The 17,679-nt window shown below is 48.5% G+C and overlaps 1 protein-coding gene across 8 annotated transcripts in view; it reads left to right on the forward strand.

Moving 5' to 3' along the window:
• Nucleotides 1-17,679, forward strand: part of ALKBH4 (alkB homolog 4, lysine demethylase) — a 77,728-nt gene that overhangs the window by 21,490 nt on the left and 38,559 nt on the right. The window contains exon 6 of one of the 8 annotated variants that reach the window (XM_049698873.1): nt 15,459-16,006. The exons of 6 other annotated variants lie outside the window; for them this stretch is intronic. The gene's annotated coding sequence lies outside the window, so the exon portion shown is untranslated. Of the gene's footprint in view, nt 1-10,041; nt 10,828-15,458; nt 16,007-17,679 lie in introns of those variants that run through there. One more of the 8 variants, XM_049698868.1, reaches the window with a different exon arrangement.

Genomic DNA, 17,679 nt, shown 5'->3' on the forward strand with positions numbered 1-17,679 from the left:
TCCCCCCCACCCCTGTCTCTATTCTTTTTTTTTTTTTTTTTTTGCGGTACGCGGGCCTCTCACTGTTGTGGCCTCTCCCATTGCGGAGCACAGGCTCCGGACGTGCAGGCTCAGCGGCCATGGCTCACGGGTCCAGCCGCTCTGCGGCATGTGGGATCTTCCCGGACCGGGGCACGAACCCGTGTCCCCTGCATCGGCAGGCGGACGCTCAACCACTGCGCCACCAGGGAAGCCCTATTCTTTTTTAAAAAAATAATAAATTTATTTACTTATTTTTGGCTGTGTTGGGTCTCCGTTGCTGAGCGCGGGCTTTCTCTAGTTGCAGCCAGCGGGGGCTATTCTTCATTGCGGTGTGCGGGCTTCTCATTGCAGTGGCTTCTCTTGCTGCGGAGCACGGGCTCTATGCGCCCGGGCTTCAGTAGTTGTGGCACGTGGGCTCAGTAGTTGTGGCTCACAGGCTCTAGAGCGCAGGCTCAGTAGGTGTGGCGCACGGGCTTAGTTGCTCCGCAGCATGTGGGATCATCCCGGACCAGGGCTCGAACTCACGTCCCCTGCATTGGCAGGCGGATTCTTAACCACTGCGCCACCTGGTCTGTATTCTAACTCAGGCCGTCGTCATCCCAGGTCTGCGTTACTGAGCTACCCTCCCCTTGTCCAGAAGTCCTGGGTCCCATGCCCACGCAGCACCCTGTGCAACACGCCACTGATCTTCTCTCGTCTGTGTCCCTGACCGGGTCTGGAGCGCCTTGAAGGTGAGGACTGTGTTGCCTAGCCAAGTGCACTTAGGAACCCTTTGCATTTAGCCCTTAGTTCTGCTCAATAAACGTTTACTACATTCTAGGGAATAAGAAAACTGCCTGAGGACTCGCCCCAGGTTAATTTCTAAGAGTGTTCTCCTTACTGAACTAGGTTAATATATAGTTATTGTAGCTCACTTTAGTCAAGTATGCCAAACAGTAAACATAAACTTCCAAAAGGGGAGGAGAAGAAAACATACCTATTTCCAGTGATGATGCCAAAAGCAATGGTTCCCACACAGCTCTGCTTCCACGCAGCCTGGAAACCAGGTTTAGCTACATTCCTATTTCCTAAAGTCAATAGAACATCACTCCTCTAACACAATTTATTTTTTTCCCCAAAAGATAAATGTTGAAAACAGAGAATTCAAAATAGTTATGGTACTTTGTATGCTCCAAACCAGTGTTTCACAAGGTATGGAGGGGGAGGGGAGCCATAGTGGGATCCCCTGAGGTACCTGCTTAAAATGCCTAATTAGGGCCTGAACTGTAATGAATCAGTCTCGGGGGTGTGTCTGGGGTCTGGATATTTAAAAAATATTTATTTATTTGGCTGCCCGGGTCTTGAGTTGCACCATACAGGATCTTTGTTGCAGCACGCGGGATCTTTAGTTGTGGCATGTGGGATGTAATTCCCCATCCAGGGACCTAACCCCAGCCCCCTGCATTGGGAGCACAGGAGTCTTACCCACTGGACCACCAGGGAGGTCCCTGGGGTCTGGATTTTTTAGGTAGGCTCCTCCCCTGCTGCTGCACTGCGGGCATCAAGGCAGAGAAGGTGACTAACTGTGTCTACTCGTAGGTCCTTCCTGCCGTAGGAGCAGTTTTTCAGGTGTGAACAACTTACCGGCTTGCTCTCAGTCACTGAGATTTGCTCAGTGACATTTATTGAGCACCTATTGCGTCCCAAGCACTGTGCTGGCGCTAGGGGTCAGCAAGTAGCGGGACTAGCAGGTCCTCACTGTCACGAGCTCAGCTGAGTCTGGGGGCATGCGGGCTGCTAGTATGACGGGGCCCGGGCGGGGGAACGAGTGATGGGGCTGTGGAAAAAATGAAACAGGGTGGGTGGAAAGCTGAGCCCCACGGGGGAGGAAGAGGCAGAGCCAGTGTTCCTGAGGCAGGAACTGCTTCCCGGGGTGGGGCCATCGGGAGCAAGAGGGAGGGAGGGGATCCGGCACGAGAGGGAAGCAGGCAGGGGCTGGATTGAAGGCCTTCAGCTCCTATTGTAAGTGTGAGGGAAGCCCTTGCGGACTTAAGCCAGAGGGATGGCAAGATCTGGTTTGCTTTTTTTTTTTCTTTTTTGGCCACGCCACAAGGCATGTGGGATCTTAGTTCCCCGACCAGGGATCGAACCCGTGTCCCCTGCATTGGAAGTCTTAACCACTAGACTGCCAGGGAAGTTCCTGGTTTCTGCTTTTTTAAAAGATCACCCTGGCTGCTTTGTGGAGAACAAAGTTGGGGAGTGGGGTGTTGTCAAATTCAAGTTGTTGTGCCCGACACGCAGTGAGGCCCAAACAAACCGAAACGTCAGAGTTTGGAGCAGAGAAGGTTAATTAGTCCAGGAGGTGCCAACCTAACAGATGAGAGACCTAGGCTTGTCTCAGATCCATCTTGCTGCCTGGCTGGGGCGCAAGGTTTTTAAAGGTGAAAAAAAAAAAAAAAAAGGTAAAGAGGGTCTTTGTGATTTCATCTTCCTGATAAGACCTTAGTTGCAACCTCCTGGCCCTCATACGTCTTGTGACCCCATGTGTCACTGGTGATCAATCTGTCTGTTCCTGCAAAGCAAACTAGTAAATCATGGTCTTTTGATCCCTTAATTTCTTTCTAAGAGAGAGCAAAAGTAATGCTTGAGGTGTTTTATTATTTACGTAGAGCCTATGTGACTGGTTACGACTTTCAATTCCCGCTGGGACCCTGCTGTTTTCTTTAGGACTTTTGGGGCCTGCTCTTTCCTGTGTTTCTGTGTTCCCCCACTTCCCTAATTAGTAACTGCTTGAATCTGCTCTTTGGAACTCAGGGAAAGTCTAGGAGACTAAAGCCTTTTTCTACAAACAAGAAACAGGAGACACGGAAAGGCTTTTGTATCCAGGAGGGCCCCGTAGGGTCCTGATTGACTTCAACCGCCCCTTTTCTTTGATTCTCCTCAATCTTGAGGGGGACAGGAGCAGGACAGAAAGGATATAAAGTTTTGGATAGAGAGCTTAATCATAGACTCGGCAGAAGAACTTGGTTTTGGGGGGAGTTGGTTTCCCCCAAAGAGGGAGTAGAGTAGAAAGAGGCTACAGCATCCATCCAAGCTAGAGACGCTGGCGGTGTGGACAAGGGTGAACAAGGCAGAGACCATGAGAGTGAGCAGGCCCAGCGAGATGGATGGACGTGGGGAAGCCGTGAGCAAAACAGGAAGCAGCGATGACCCTGACTCCTAGGTTAGGGGCCCAAGCAACTGGGTGGCAAGTGGTGCAACTCATCAAGGTGGGAAGATAGAGGAGGAACGTGCTTAGGGGGTGAAATCAAGGTTTTCTTATGCTGAGCTCACGGCGCTCATTAGCTATCCAAGGGGAGACATCGGGTGGGGGGGTGGACACGAGTCTGGGCTCCAAAAGGAAGTTGAAGCCAGAACCTCAGACGACATCAGTGAAGCTAGTATTTAAAGCCACCTATTAGAGATGATCTCCTGGGGCCTGAGTATTGACAATAGAAGACTGTGCTCTGTGTCACCCCAATATTCAGAGTCTGAGCGGCAGCGAAGCAAGGGAAAGGCGGAAAGCGAGCCAGGAGGCAGTGCCGGCAGGAATGCTAACAGGAGAGCGGGAAACTGAATAGGATGCCACCGAGGGGCTGGACTGGGCAAAACTAGAGGGATTTCAGTGGGGTCACGGGGAGGAAAGCTCGCAGGATGAGAGCGAAGAGGTGGAAGCAAACGCAGAGAACCCTGGGGGAGTTTAGCCGAGAAGGGGAGGAGGTGAGTGGGGTGACAGTGGCAGGAGGGCACGGGGACAAGGGCTCCTGTTCTGTTGCTTCTCAATGGGAAGCACCGGGCTGCTCGCTGCCGGGAAGGGGCCAGGAGACCCGGGATGAAGTGCTTCTGTGAAACAGTTACCGCAAGGGGTGGGGAAAGGGAGAGGCCTGGGGAGGGAGGACACGAAAAAATGCCTTTTAGAAAGTGGGAGAGTGACTCTACAGGGTAGTATAAGACCTCAGGAGAGGAGGGGAGTGCTGGGTTCCTGTGCGACCCCCCGCCCCCACCGTGATCCCACATTCACCTGGGACTGGTCAGTCCAGCTGCCTGGTTGGGTGAGATAAAGGATTGATAGCCCCAGGGACTGTGGCTCTAAAGTACAATTCCTTGTTTAGGGAACATCTGTCCCTGTCACTGCAAGGCTGCACACCCACGTCCCCTCATTCTCCAAACACACGCACAGTTAACTCTCATTCATGGTAGTTAGATTCCATAAAGTGGCCGCAGACACTGGATTAGCAGACACTGAACCAACCATTCCTGCCTGGGGAAAAACAGGGTGAGGTTTCTGTGAGCCTCGGGCCACATCCACCAATCAACATACAGCCTTGTTTTATGTGGTTTTTTTTTAAATCTTTTTTTTTATTGGAGTATAATTGCTTTACAATGGTGGGTTAGTTTCTGCTTTACAACAAAATGAATCAGTTATCTATATACATATGTTCCCATATCTCTTCCCTCTTGCGTCTCCCTCCCTCCCACCCTCCCTATCCCACCCCTCCAGGCGATCACATAGCACCAGCTGATCTCCCTGTGCTATGCGGCTGCTTCCCACTAGCTATCTACCTTACGTTTGGTAGTGTATATATGTCCATGCCTCTCTCTTGCTTTGTCACAGCTTACCCTTCCCCCTCCCCATATCCTCAAGTCCATTTTCTAGTAGATCTGTGTCTTTATTCCTGTCTTACCCCTAGGTTCTTCATGACATTTTTTTTTCTTAAATTCCATATATATATGTGTTAGCATACGGTATTTGTCTCTCTCTTTCTGACTTACTTCACTCTGTATGACAGACTCTAGGTCTATCCACCTCATTACAAATAGCTCAATTTCATTTCTTTTTATGGCTGAGTAATATTCCATTGTATATATGTGCCACATCTTCTTTATCGATTCATCCGATGATGGACACTTAGGTTGTTTCCATCTCTGGGCTATTGTAAATAGAGCTGCAATGAACATTTTGGTACATGACTCTTTTTGAATTATGGTTTTCTCAGGGTATATGCCCAGTAGTGGGATTGCTGGGTCATATGGTAGTTCTATTTGTAGTTTTTTAAGGAACCTCCATACTGTTCTCCACAGTGGCTGTATCAATTTACATTCCCACCAACAGTGCAAGAGGGTTCCCTTTTCTCCACACCCTCTCCAGCATTTATTGTTTCTAGGTTTTTTTTATGATGGCCATTCTGACTGGTGTGAGATGATATTTCATTGTAGTTTTGATTTGCATTTCTCTAATGATTAGTGATGTTGAGCATTCTTTCATGTGTTTGTTGGCAGTCTGTATATCTTCTTTGGAGAAATGTCTACGTAGGTCTTCTGCCCATTTTTGGATTGGGTTGTTTGTTTTTTTTGTTATTAAGCTGCACGAGCTGCTTATAAATTTTGGAGGTTAATCCTTTGTCAGTTGCTTCATTTGCAAATATTTTCTCCCATTCTGAGGGTTGTCTTTTGGTCTTGTTTATGGTTTCCTTTGCTGTGCAAAAGCTTTGAAGTTTCATTAGGTCCCATTTGTTTATTTTTGTTTTTATTTCCATTTCTCTAGGAGGTGGGTCAAAAAGGATCTTGCTGTGATTTATGTCATAGTGTCCTGCCTATGTTTTCCTCTAAGAGATTGATAGTTTCTGGCCTTACATTTAGGTCTTTAATCCATTTTGAGCTTATTTTTGTGTATGGTGTTAGGGAGTGATCTAATTTCATACTTTTACATGTACCTGTCCAGTTTTCCCAGCACCACTTATTGAAGAGGCTGTCCTTTCTCCACTGTACATTCCTGCCTCCTTTATCAAAGATAAGGTGACCATATGTGCATGGGTTTATCTCTGGGCTTTCTATCCTGTTCCATTGATCTATCTTTCTGTTTTTGTGCCAGTACCATACTGTCTTGATTACTGTAGCTTTGTAGTATAGTCTGAAGTCAGGGAGCCTGATTCCTCCAGCTCCGTTTTTCGTTCTCAAGATTGCTTTGGCTATTTGGGGTCTTTTGTGTCTCCATACAAATTGTGAAATACTTTGTTCTAGTTCTGTGAAAAATGTCACTGGTAGTTTGATAGGGATTTCATTGAATCTGTAGATTGCTTTGGGTAGTAGAGTCATTTTCACAATGTTGATTCTTCCAATCCAAGAACATGGTATATCTCTCCATCTATTTGTATCATCTTTAATTTCTTTCATCAGTGTCTTATAATTTTCTGCATACAGGTCTTTTGTCTCCTTAGGTAGGTTTATTCCTAGATATTTTATTCTTTTTGTTGCAGTGGTAAATGGGAGTGTTTTCTTGATTTCACTTTCAGATTTCTCATCATTAGTGTATAGGAATGCCAGAGATTTCTGTGCATTAATTTTGTATCCTGCTACTTTACCAAATTCATTGATTAGCTCTAGAAGTTTTCTGGTAGCATGTTTAGGATTCTCTATGTATAGTATCATGTTATCTGCAAACAGTGACAGCTTTACTTCTTTTCTGATTTGGATTCCATTTATTTCCTTTTCTTCTCTGATTGCTGTGGCTAAAACTTCCAAAACTATGTTGAATAAGAGTGGTGAGAGTGGGCAACCTTGTCTTGTTCCTGATCTTAGTGGAAATGCTTTCAGTTTTTCACCATTGAGGACTATGTTGGCTGTGGGTTTGTCATATATGGCCTTTATTATGTTGAGGAAAGTTCCCTCTATGCCTACTTTCTGCAGGGTTTTTATCATAAATGGGTGTTGAATTTTGTTGAAAGCTTTCTCTGCATCTATTGAGATGATCATATGGTTTTTCTCCTTCAGTTTGTTACTATGGTGTATCACGTTGATGGATTTGCGTATATTGAAGAATCCTTGCATTCCTGGAATAAACCCCACTTGATCATGGTGTATGATCCGTTTAATGTGCTGTTGGATTCTGTTTGCTAGTATTTTGTTGAGGATTTTTGCATCTATGTTCATTAGTGATATTGGCCTGTAGTTTTCTTTCTTTGTGACATCCTTGTCTGGTTTTGGTATCAGGGTGATGGTGGCCTCGTAGAATGAGTTTGGGAGTGTTCCTCCCTCTGCTATATTTTGGAAGCGTTTGAGAAGGATAGGTGTTAGCTCTTCTCTAAATGTTTGATAGAATTCGCCTGTGAAGCCATCTGGTCCTGGGCTTTTGTTTGTTGGAAGATTTATAATCACAGTTTCAATTTCAGTGCTTGTGATTGGTCTGTTCATATTTTCTATTTCTTCCTGATTCAGTCTTGACATTATGTGTGTTTTTCGTTTCAAGACACTTTCATTAGTATACATTACTGATTCACTAGTGTTGAACTCAGAGCATCATGACTCAGGCCTGAGCGAAGGTGCTCTAAGACACACCCCACCCTCCTTGTGCTTAGAAACACTAGCTGGAGCTTCGGCACGGTGCCTGGGGGCCATTTTGTTTAAATGGCAAAATCATCAAGAAAAAGCAGAAAAATGCAAAGAAAGGCCTGCGATGAAGTAGGTTTGAGCTAAAACAAGAAGGCCGAGTGTCGCCTTGTTTGGCCTCAGCCGGGAACACGTGCATCGGGCAACTCAAAATGTTGCTACTTTGCTCATGCAAACGGCAGCAAAAGCACCAGGAGTATTGATTTTGGGGTTACGAATAACACTGAGTGAATAGGCCAATTCACAGAAATAGAACCGGTGGGCCATGAGGAGCGACTGTATTTAAAACTATTAGATATTATGACACACATTATGCGAACACACACACACAACACACAGGGGTCTCACTAAAGGAACAGCCTTATGCCTGGCACCCTCCCTGCCAGGTTTGGGCTCCGCATGCCTCTCCCTGAAGCGGCACAGCCCTGTGGGGCTGGGACCGGCAGGATGGACTCTGCAGTCATACTGCCTGGGTTCATGTGGCGGCTCTAACACTTCCTTGCTGGGTGATTATTGGTCAAACCCATTTCACCTGCCTTCACTAATCAAGGCCATTTAAGACTTGCAGTCATCCAAGCAGCACGGAGCCTACACAATAAGGTGTTTCCCCGAGTTGTCTTCCAGGAGCTTGGAGTCAGCTGTGTGTAGTTTGAGCTGAGCTGGTTAAGACTGGATAGGACCACTGACCCTCCACATGGGTGGCCTTTTGACGTCAGAGAGCCACCCTCAGATCATGCTAAGCACCTCTTTTTTTTTCTTTGGCCACGCCGCTTGCAGGATCTTAGTTCTCCGACCAGGGATGGAACCCGTGCCCCCTGCAGTGGAAGCGCAGAGTCCTAACCGCTGGTCCGCCAGGGAATTCCCACCCCTCTAGTTTTGAAGGTGCAGAGGCCTGCAGCTGAGCCACACCTGCTCAGGATGACGATGACCACGCCTTTTCGCAATCACCTATCCCCACGCTCCCCACGCCTCGGACCACCCTGCTGCTTTATTGGTCATCCCATAATATACCCCGAGCATCTTGCCTTCCGGGAGGCAGGTCTGAGCGAGCCTTTCTCTTCTGTCTCTCCGCGTGGCTGCCTTGTGAACTAAACCCTCTGTGCTGCAAACCTCGGCGTCTCAGCGATTTGGCCTGCTGCACGTCACGCAAAAGGTTCGGGGACAAAGATGGTGAGCCGGCCGGGGGTGAGTCCAGACGGACCTTTCGCCCGTGGCTGGTCGGTCCCTTGCTGGTATTTTGAGTCCAAGCAGCTGCGTCATCCTTCTGTTCCGGGGACTGTGCCCCGGGTTTCCTCAGTGAGACGCCGTGGGCCTTCGGCACCTAGTTTTGTTTTGCAGCAAAGAAACGGTTTTGGGTTTGGAAGACGTCCTTTCGGTGAGTAACACACCTGTGCCTAGGTTGTTTGGCATTCCCGTCCGGATTCGGGGGTGGGAGAGGGGGGAGAGGGTGGAGGCCCACCTGGCAGGATTTTGGTAGAAAATATAAAAGGTTCCAGCTGCTCAGGTGCTCCATACCTGGGTTGGAGGCCCGGGGCGCTCGGTTCGGTCTTTTTTTTGGTCTGGTTGGTTTGTTCCACGATATCCTTTAGACTCTGGAGCATAATGGCCTAAAAATGGATCCTTAGGTTACAGTACAAGTTTGCAACTAGATTTATTTTGTAAATGGGAAGAAAAATGGGATGAAGTACCTTACGTACAGTCTTTTACGTTATTGTGTCGGAATAAACCACGTGCAGAGAAGATGAAGGCCCAACAGGAAGGGAAGGCAAAGAAACGTGTTTTGCTTGATTAGGAGGAGGCGGACTTGCTGTGGGCTCAGCTGGGCACCCCGGCTGCTCTTCCCCCGCCCCTATATGATGGCGCCCCTGCTCCTTCGCTGCTGCTGCCTGAGCCACAGCCTCCGGCTTGGGGTGGAGGGCACCCTCCCAGTCTCTGAGAATGGAGAAGTAGGCATGGTCTCCCCGCTCATACCTGCAGGGCACTGGATTTGGCCAGGGAGCTACCCATTCTCAGGCAGGGCAGTCTCCATTCAGGTAAGTCCCGGATGGGGTGTGGACACTGAGACTGGGCAGCTGAGGGGGTGGATCTGGGTCCATCCCCCCTTGGCAACTTCGGATTTATTTCCTTGGAAGAACAATATGCCACCTTCCGGAGATGACCCAAAGAGAATGGAAAATCTTTTTTCATCGGTATTATTATTATTACTATTTTTTTTGCGGTACATGGGCCTCTCACTGTTGTGGCCTCTCCCTTTGCGGAGCACAGGCTCCGGACGCGCAGGCTCAGCGGCCATGGCTCACGAGCCCAGCCGCTCCGCGGCATGTGGTGTCTTACCGGACCGGGGCACGAACCCGTGTCCCCTGCATCGGCAGACGGACTGTCAACCATTGCGCCACCAGGGAAGCCCAGTAAGACTCTTGAAGAAGGAAAACAGGTGGCACATCAGATGCCAGAGTTAACTGACAAAGACAGTGACCAAGAAAGACTGGGCCCAGAGGCTCCTTTAAATCCTGTCTCAGTATCTCCCCTATGGAGCCCTGGGTGATTATGGCAGGGGGCCACTTACTCGGTTTAAAATACAAGACTTACTAAATTTTGTTCTGAGTCTTATGTTAGCAACTGGGGTGTCCAGAGAAACCTTGAAAAAGCCTTTTCTCCAGCTGCTAGACTCTCAGGTGGAGGAGGGCCCATCTGAAGCATAGCTTTCTGGACAAGCCTGAATGCCCCAGTCCCCTTCCGGGATGAGATTTACCAACTTAAATGCCAAGGTTACCTTTGCACCTGGAGGAGTGGACACCACAGTTCCACCAGAGCAGGCTTGTACATCGCAGGCTCTATTGCTCCGACCTCAAAGGGAACAGCCGGCAGCCATTTTGGAAGAGGTACTGCAGAAGGTGAGTCCAGAGGTATGGGCAGATGGGAGGCTGGGAAAAGCAAAGATAGCTACACCCGTACAGCTGAGGCTCTGCCCTGGGGCAAAAATTCCAAACTTCATGCAGTACCCAGTGAAGGAGCAGGCAAAGCATGGAATTCATCTCCTGCTAACAGCCTTCCTCGAATATGATTTAACGCGTCCCTGCGAGTCACCTTATACTCCAGTTTTACCAGTCTAGAACCAGGTAGAGATGAATATTGGTTTGTGCATTACTTAAAAGCAATTAATCGAATTGTGGAAGATACTCATCCAGTAGTCCCTAATCCATACACTCTCCTCCCTACTGCTCACCAGAGATTTTTGTTGGTTTACTGAACTGGATTTGAAGGAGGTTTGGGGGTTTGTTTGTTTTGCATACCCTTGAGATTTGACCCCCAAGAATGGTTTGCTTTTAATGGGAAGATCTAGATACAAGGGTAAAACAACAGTATTCCTGGACAGGAAGTCGTCAGGGACTTAAAAATTCCCCCATGGGGCTTCCCTGGTGTCGCAGTGGTTGAGAGTCCGCCTGCCGATGCAGGGGACACGGGTTCGTGCCCCGGTCTGGGAAGATCCCACAGCCGCGGAGCGGCTGGGCCTGTGAGCCATGGCCGCTGAGCCTGCGTATCCGGAGCCTGTGCTCCGCAACGGGAGAGGCCACAGCAGTGAGAGGCCCGCGTACCGCAAAAAAAAAAAAAAAAAAAAAAAATTTCCCCACGATGTTTGTAGAAATCCTGGCGAAATATTTGAAGGCCCTTCAACTAAACGAGGGAGCCCTGTTCCAGTATGTGGATGGTATCGTTCTGATTGCCAGTAAAACAAAGGACACCTGAGGCCAGAATACAGTTTTGATTTTGAACTTTGTGACTGAATGAAGCTATAAGGTGTCCAAGAAAAAGGCGTAGTTCTCTGCCCTCTGTTAAATACTTGAGTTTTGAACTCCCGTAAGGACAGAGAGACTTGCTCCCTGACAGAAGGGAAGCTCTAGCCTGGGTTGCAGTTTCCACTATCAGGAGGCAATTGTGGGGATCCCGGGGAATAGCTTGGTTCTGCTGCATTTCGATCCCCAACTTTGGATTCGTGGCAAGACCATGTTAGGAAGCTCTTAGAGGAGGAGGAGATGACCCTCTAGACTGAAATCTTGCAAGAGTAAACATCCGGAAGACCAGCTTCATTCTCCCTAGACTGGACCTTGTGTGGAACGTGACGGGAAATGGAAACCATACTGCAGAGAACTGTCGACTGAGATCGTCCAAGCCTTGGCTGGCTCCAGACCCCCTACACTGACTTCTCCCAGTGGGCAAGTGAACCCCTAACAGATTTTAAGCGGCTTTTCAGAAAGAAGCCACAAGAAAGAAATTAAGGCTTGCAAGGACAATTCAATGATTAGGACTTCTCATACTTGGGCAAAAGCAGGTACTCTCTCTAGCTGTTGGATATTTCATCCAAAACCTTTTTCTGTATTTGATCATGCTGACCCCTTGATCCTGCCTGTCATTAATTTTGTTTTTAATTATTTGTTTTGGCCGCACCACGAGGCATGTGGGATCTTAGTTTCCCAACCAGGGATTGAAACTGAGCCCCCTGCTTTGGAAGCATGAAGTCTTAACCACTGGACCACCAGGGAATTACCTGTCATTAATTTTTTGACTGTCCTTAACCTCACTGTAACATATCAGATTAGGCTAATCAACAGAATTTCCTGTCGTGTTTTTCCTTGTCTAAGGTGAAATTTGGTCCTTGGGACCTCAGATTTAAAAAAAAAAAAAGACTGTAGTCTACCCCTGTCAAGGTTATATTAGGTGAGGACAGAAAACATTTTTCCCCAGCCTGTGTTCCTTCCATATTTAAGTGTTTCAGCCAAACTGATAATGATTGGGACTCTCCAATATGTCAAAAGGTAAGATACTGATCGCTGGCTTGACCTTGTCCTAGATAAAATCCCTAAAATAAGCCTTCATTTTAACAGTGTGTGCCCCCTCAGGGTACGTATTTGTCCGCCGTTTCAATGATCAATCTTGGGCCTATGATAGCTGGCACGTAGGTAGTATCTGTTTCTTGGGATCAAAGTGCTAACTTGAAACTGGGAACAAGAGAATGGTTTCAAGTGAGCACTAAACAGTTGCATTCGTGAAGCTTTGGTTAGCCCTCTGCTTTTGTTGTTTTTAATTGGAGTATAGTTGATTCATTGAATACAGTGCTGTGTTAGCCCTATGCCTCTTCTCGGCAGGAATTACATTCAGTCATCGCCCCCTCTTCCCTCGAGATGGAGGAATGATGTAAAGATGGGGGGGGGGTGGTAAAACCGGGTAATTATCAGTCAAACCCATTTCACCTGCCTTCACTAATCAAGGTCACTTAAGACTTGCAGTCCTCCAAGCAGCACGGAGCCTCCACAATGTTTCCCCGAGTTGTCTTCCAGGAGCTTGGAGTCAGCTGTGTGTAGTTTGAGCTGAGCTGGTTAAGACTGGATAGGACCACTGACCCTCCACATGGGTGGCCTTTTGACGTCAGAGAGCCACCCTCAGATCGTGCTAAGCACCTCTTGTTTTTTTCCTTTGGCCACGCCACGCCGCTTGCAGGATCTTAGTTCTCCGACCAGGGATGGAACCCGTGCCCCCTGCAGTGCAAGCGCAGAGTCCTAACCGCTGGTCCACCAGGGAATTCCCACCCTCCACTTTTGAAGGTGCAGAGGCCTGTAGCTGAGCCACACCTGCTCAGGATGACGATGACCACGCCTTTTCGCAATCACCTATCCCCACTCTCCCCACGCCTCGGACCACCCTGCTGCTTTATTGGTCATCCCATAATATACCCCGAGCATCTTGCCTTCTGGGAGGCGGGTCTGAGCCTTTCTCTTCTGTCTCCCCGCGTGGCTGCCTTGTGAACTAAACCCTCTGTGCTGCAAACCTCGGCGTCTCAGCGACTTCACCTGCTGCACGTCACGCAAAAGGTTCGGGGACAAAGATGGTGAGCCGGCCGGGGGTGAGTCCAGACGGACCTTTCGCCCGTGGCTGGTCGGTCCCTTGCTGGTATTTTGAGTCCAAGCAGCTGCCTCGTCCTTCTGTTCCGGGGACTGTGCCCCGGGTTTCCTCAGTGAGACGCTGTGGGCCTCCGGCGCCTAGTTTTGTTTTGCAGCAAAGAAACGGTTTTGGGTTTGGAAGACGTCTTTTGGGTGAGTAACACACCTGTGCCTAGGTTGTTTGGCATTCCCGTCCGGATTGGGGGGTGGGGAGGTGGCGGAGGGTGGAGGCCCACCTGGCAGGATTTTGGTAGAAAATATAAAAGGTTCCAGCTGCTCAGGTGCTCCATACCTGGGTTGGAGGCCCGGGGCGCTGGGTTCGGTCTTGTTTTTGGTCTGGTTGGTTTGTTCCACGATATCCTTTAGACTCTGGAGCATAATGGCCTAAAAATGGATCCTTAGGTTACAGTACAAGTTTGCAACTAGATTTATTTTGTAAATGGGAAGAAAAATGGGATGAAGTAGCTTATGTACAGTCTTTTACGTTATCGTGTCAGAATAAACCACGTGCAGAGATGATGAAGGCCCAACAGGAAGGGAAGGCAAAGAAACCTGGTTTGCTTGATTAGGAGGAGGCGGACTTGCTGTGGGCTCAGCTGGGCACCCCGACTGCTCTTCCCCCGCCCCCATATGATGGCGCCCCTGCTCCTTCGCTGCTGCTGCCTGAGCCACAGCCTCCGGCTTGGGGTGGAGGGCGCCCTCCTAGTCTCTGAGGATGGAGAAGTAGGCATGGTCGCCCCGCTCATACCTGCAGGGCACTGGATTTGGCCAGGGAGCTACCCATTCGCAGGCAGGGCAGTATCCATTCAGGTGAGTCCCCGATGGGGTGTGGACGCTGAGACTGGGCAGCTGAGGGGGTGGATCTGGGTCCATCCCCCCTTTGCAACTTCGGATTTATTTCCTAGGAAGGGCAGTATGCCACCTTCCGGAGATGACCCAAAGAGAATGGAAACTCTTCTTTCATTGTTTGTTTGTTTTTTGGGTACGTGGGGCTCTCACTGCTGTGGCCTCTCCCTTTGCGGAGCACAGGCTTCGGACGCGCAGGCTCAGCGGCCATGGCTCACGGGCCCAGCCGCTCCGCGGCCTGTGGGATCTTCCCGGACCGGGGCACGAACCCGTGTCCCCTGCATCGGCAGGCAGACTCTCAACCACTGCGCCACCTGGGAAGCCCTCATCGGTATTTTTTTGCAACCCACAGCCCAACTTGGGCAGGTGTTCAACATTGAATAAATACCCTCCACTTCAGAAGAATGTTGAGTGGTGCTGAGGAGGGAGATGGGCTTCATACAGAATCCCCTGGCAGCCCCCTATGGGCTGCTGCAAGCGGAGCTGTACCAGCAGTGGATCCTAACTGGACTGTGAATGCTGGAGATGGGCTAAAACTTAAGCATCATGGAGACTGCATTCCTGCAGGCTTACGAAGAAGGGCGCCGAGACAGTGAAGCCTCAGTGAAGTACAGGAGGTAAGACAGAAACTGAATGAGGATCCTTCAGAATTTCTAGAAAGGGTCTTTAAAGCTTATAGGCAATATACAGATAGAGACCCTGAGGCTCCAGAGAATCTAAGGATGGTTAACGTGACTTATTGATCAGAGTGCTCCCAGCATACAGAAGCAACTGCAGAGGTGGGAGGGACTTTAGGGATGTCTTTGTCTCAACTTGTTGAAATTGCCTTTAAAGTTTGTAATGGCAGGGAGCAGGCTCAGGAGAAAAGGGAACACTGGAGAATGAAACAGCAGACCGCTCTGCTGGCGGCTGCCTTAGCAGAGGGAAGAGCTGGACCAAATGGAGGACCCCCCCGCCGAGGGAGCCGGCCAGAGGTAGCAGGACATCTGATAGTGGGATCCCGCCAATGTGCATATTGCAAACAGCAGGGACATCCTAAGTAAGACTCTTGAAGAAGGTAAACAGGTGGCACATCAGATGCCAGAGTTAACTGACAAAGACAGTGACCAAGAAAGACTGGGCCCAGAGGCTCCTTTAAATCCTGACTGTCTCAGTATCTCCCCTATGGAGCCCTGGGTGATTATGGCAGGGGGCCACTTACTCGGTTTAAAATACAAGACTTACTAAATTTTGTTCTGAGTCTTATGTTAGCAACTGGGGTGTCCAGAGAAACCTTGAAAAAGCCTTTTCTCCAGCTGCTAGACTCTCAGGTGGAGGAGGGCCCATCTGAAGCATAGCTTTCTGGACAAGCCTGAATGCCCCAGTCCCCTTCCGGGATGAGATTTACCAACTTAAATGCCAAGGTTACCTTTGCACCTGGAGGAGTGGACACCACAGTTCCACCAGAGCAGGCTTGTACATCGCAGGCTCTATTGCTCCGACCTCAAAGGGAACAGCCGGCAGCCATTTTGGAAGAGGTACTGCAGAAGGTGAGTCCAGAGGTATGGGCAGATGGGAGGCTGGGAAAAGCAAAGATAGCTACACCCGTACAGCTGAGGCTCTGCCCTGGGGCAAAAATTCCAAACTTCATGCAGTACCCAGTGAAGGAGCAGGCAAAGCATGGAATTCATCCCCTGCTAACAGCCTTCCTCGAATATGATTTAACGCGTCCCTGCGAGTCACCTTATACTCCAGTTTTACCAGTCTAGAACCAGGTAGAGATGAATATTGGTTTGTGCATTACTTAAAAGCAATTAATCGAATTGTGGAAGATTCTCATCCAGTAGTCCCTAATCCATACACTCTCCTCCCTACTGCTCACCAGAGATTTTTGTTGGTTTACTGAACTGGATTTGAAGGAGGTTTGGGGGTTTGTTTTGCATACCCTTGAGATTTGAACTCCAAGAATGGTGTGCTTTTAATGGGAAGATCTAGATACAAGGGTAAAACAACAGTATTGCTGGACAGGAAGTCCTCAGGGACTTAAAAATTCCCCCATGTTTGTAGATCCTGGTGAAATATTTGAAGGCCCTTCAACTAAACGAGGGAGCCCTGTTCCTGTATGTGGATGGTATCGTTCTGATTGCCAGTAAAACAAAGGACACCTGAGGCCAGAATACAGTTTTGATTTTGAACTTTGTGACTGAATGAAGCTATAAGGTGTCCAAGAAAAAGGCGTAGTTCTCTGCCCTCTGTTAAATACTTGAGTTTTGAACTCCCGTAAGGACAGAGAGACTTGCTCCCTGACAGAAGGGAAGCTCTAGCCTGGGTTGCAGTTTCCACTATCAGGAGGCAATTGTGGGGATCCCGGGGAATAGCTTGGTTCTGCTGCATTTCGATCCCCAACTTTGGATTCGTGGCAAGACCATGTTAGGAAGCTCTTAGAGGAGGAGGAGATGACCCTCTAGACTGAAATCTTGCAAGAGTAAACATCCGGAAGACCAGCTTCATTCTCCCTAGACTGGACCTTGTGTGGAACGTGACGGGAAATGGAAACCATACTGCAGAGAACTGTCGACTGAGATCGTCCAAGCCTTGGCTGGCTCCAGACCCCCTACACTGACTTCTCCCAGTGGGCAAGTGAACCCCTAACAGATTTTAAGCGGCTTTTCAGAAAGAAGCCACAAGAAAGAAATTAAGGCTTGCAAGGACAATTCAATGATTAGGACTTCTCATACTTGGGCAAAAGCAGGTACTCTCTCTAGCTGTTGGATATTTCATCCAAAACCTTTTTCTGTATTTGATCATGCTGACCCCTTGATCCTGCCTGTCATTAATTTTGTTTTTAATTATTTGTTTTGGCCGCACCACGAGGCATGTGGGATCTTAGTTTCCCAACCAGGGATTGAAACTGAGCCCCCTGCTTTGGAAGCATGAAGTCTTAACCACTGGACCACCAGGGAATTACCTGTCATTAATTTTTTGACTGTCCTTAACCTCACTGTAACATATCAGATTAGGCTAATCAACAGAATTTCCTGTCGTGTTTTTCCTTGTCTAAGGTGAAATTTGGTCCTTGGGACCTCAGATTTAAAAAAAAAAAAGACTGTAGTCTACCCCTGTCAAGGTTATATTAGGTGAGGACAGAAAACATTTTTCCCCAGCCTGTGTTCCTTCCATATTTAAGTGTTTCAGCCAAACTGATAATGATTGGGACTCTCCAATATGTCAAAAGGTAAGATACTGATCGCTGGCTTGACCTTGTCCTAGATAAAATCCCTAAAATAAGCCTTCATTTTAACAGTGTGTGCCCCCTCAGGGTACGTATTTGTCCGCCGTTTCAATGATCAATCTTGGGCCTATGATAGCTGGCACGTAGGTAGTATCTGTTTCTTGGGATCAAAGTGCTAACTTGAAACTGGGAACAAGAGAATGGTTTCAAGTGAGCACTAAACAGTTGCATTCGTGAAGCTTTGGTTAGCCCTCTGCTTTT

Source organism: Orcinus orca, chromosome 16 (genome assembly GCF_937001465.1).
Source record: "Orcinus orca chromosome 16, mOrcOrc1.1, whole genome shotgun sequence".
In the NCBI taxonomy this organism is placed as follows: domain Eukaryota; kingdom Metazoa; phylum Chordata; class Mammalia; order Artiodactyla; family Delphinidae; genus Orcinus; species Orcinus orca.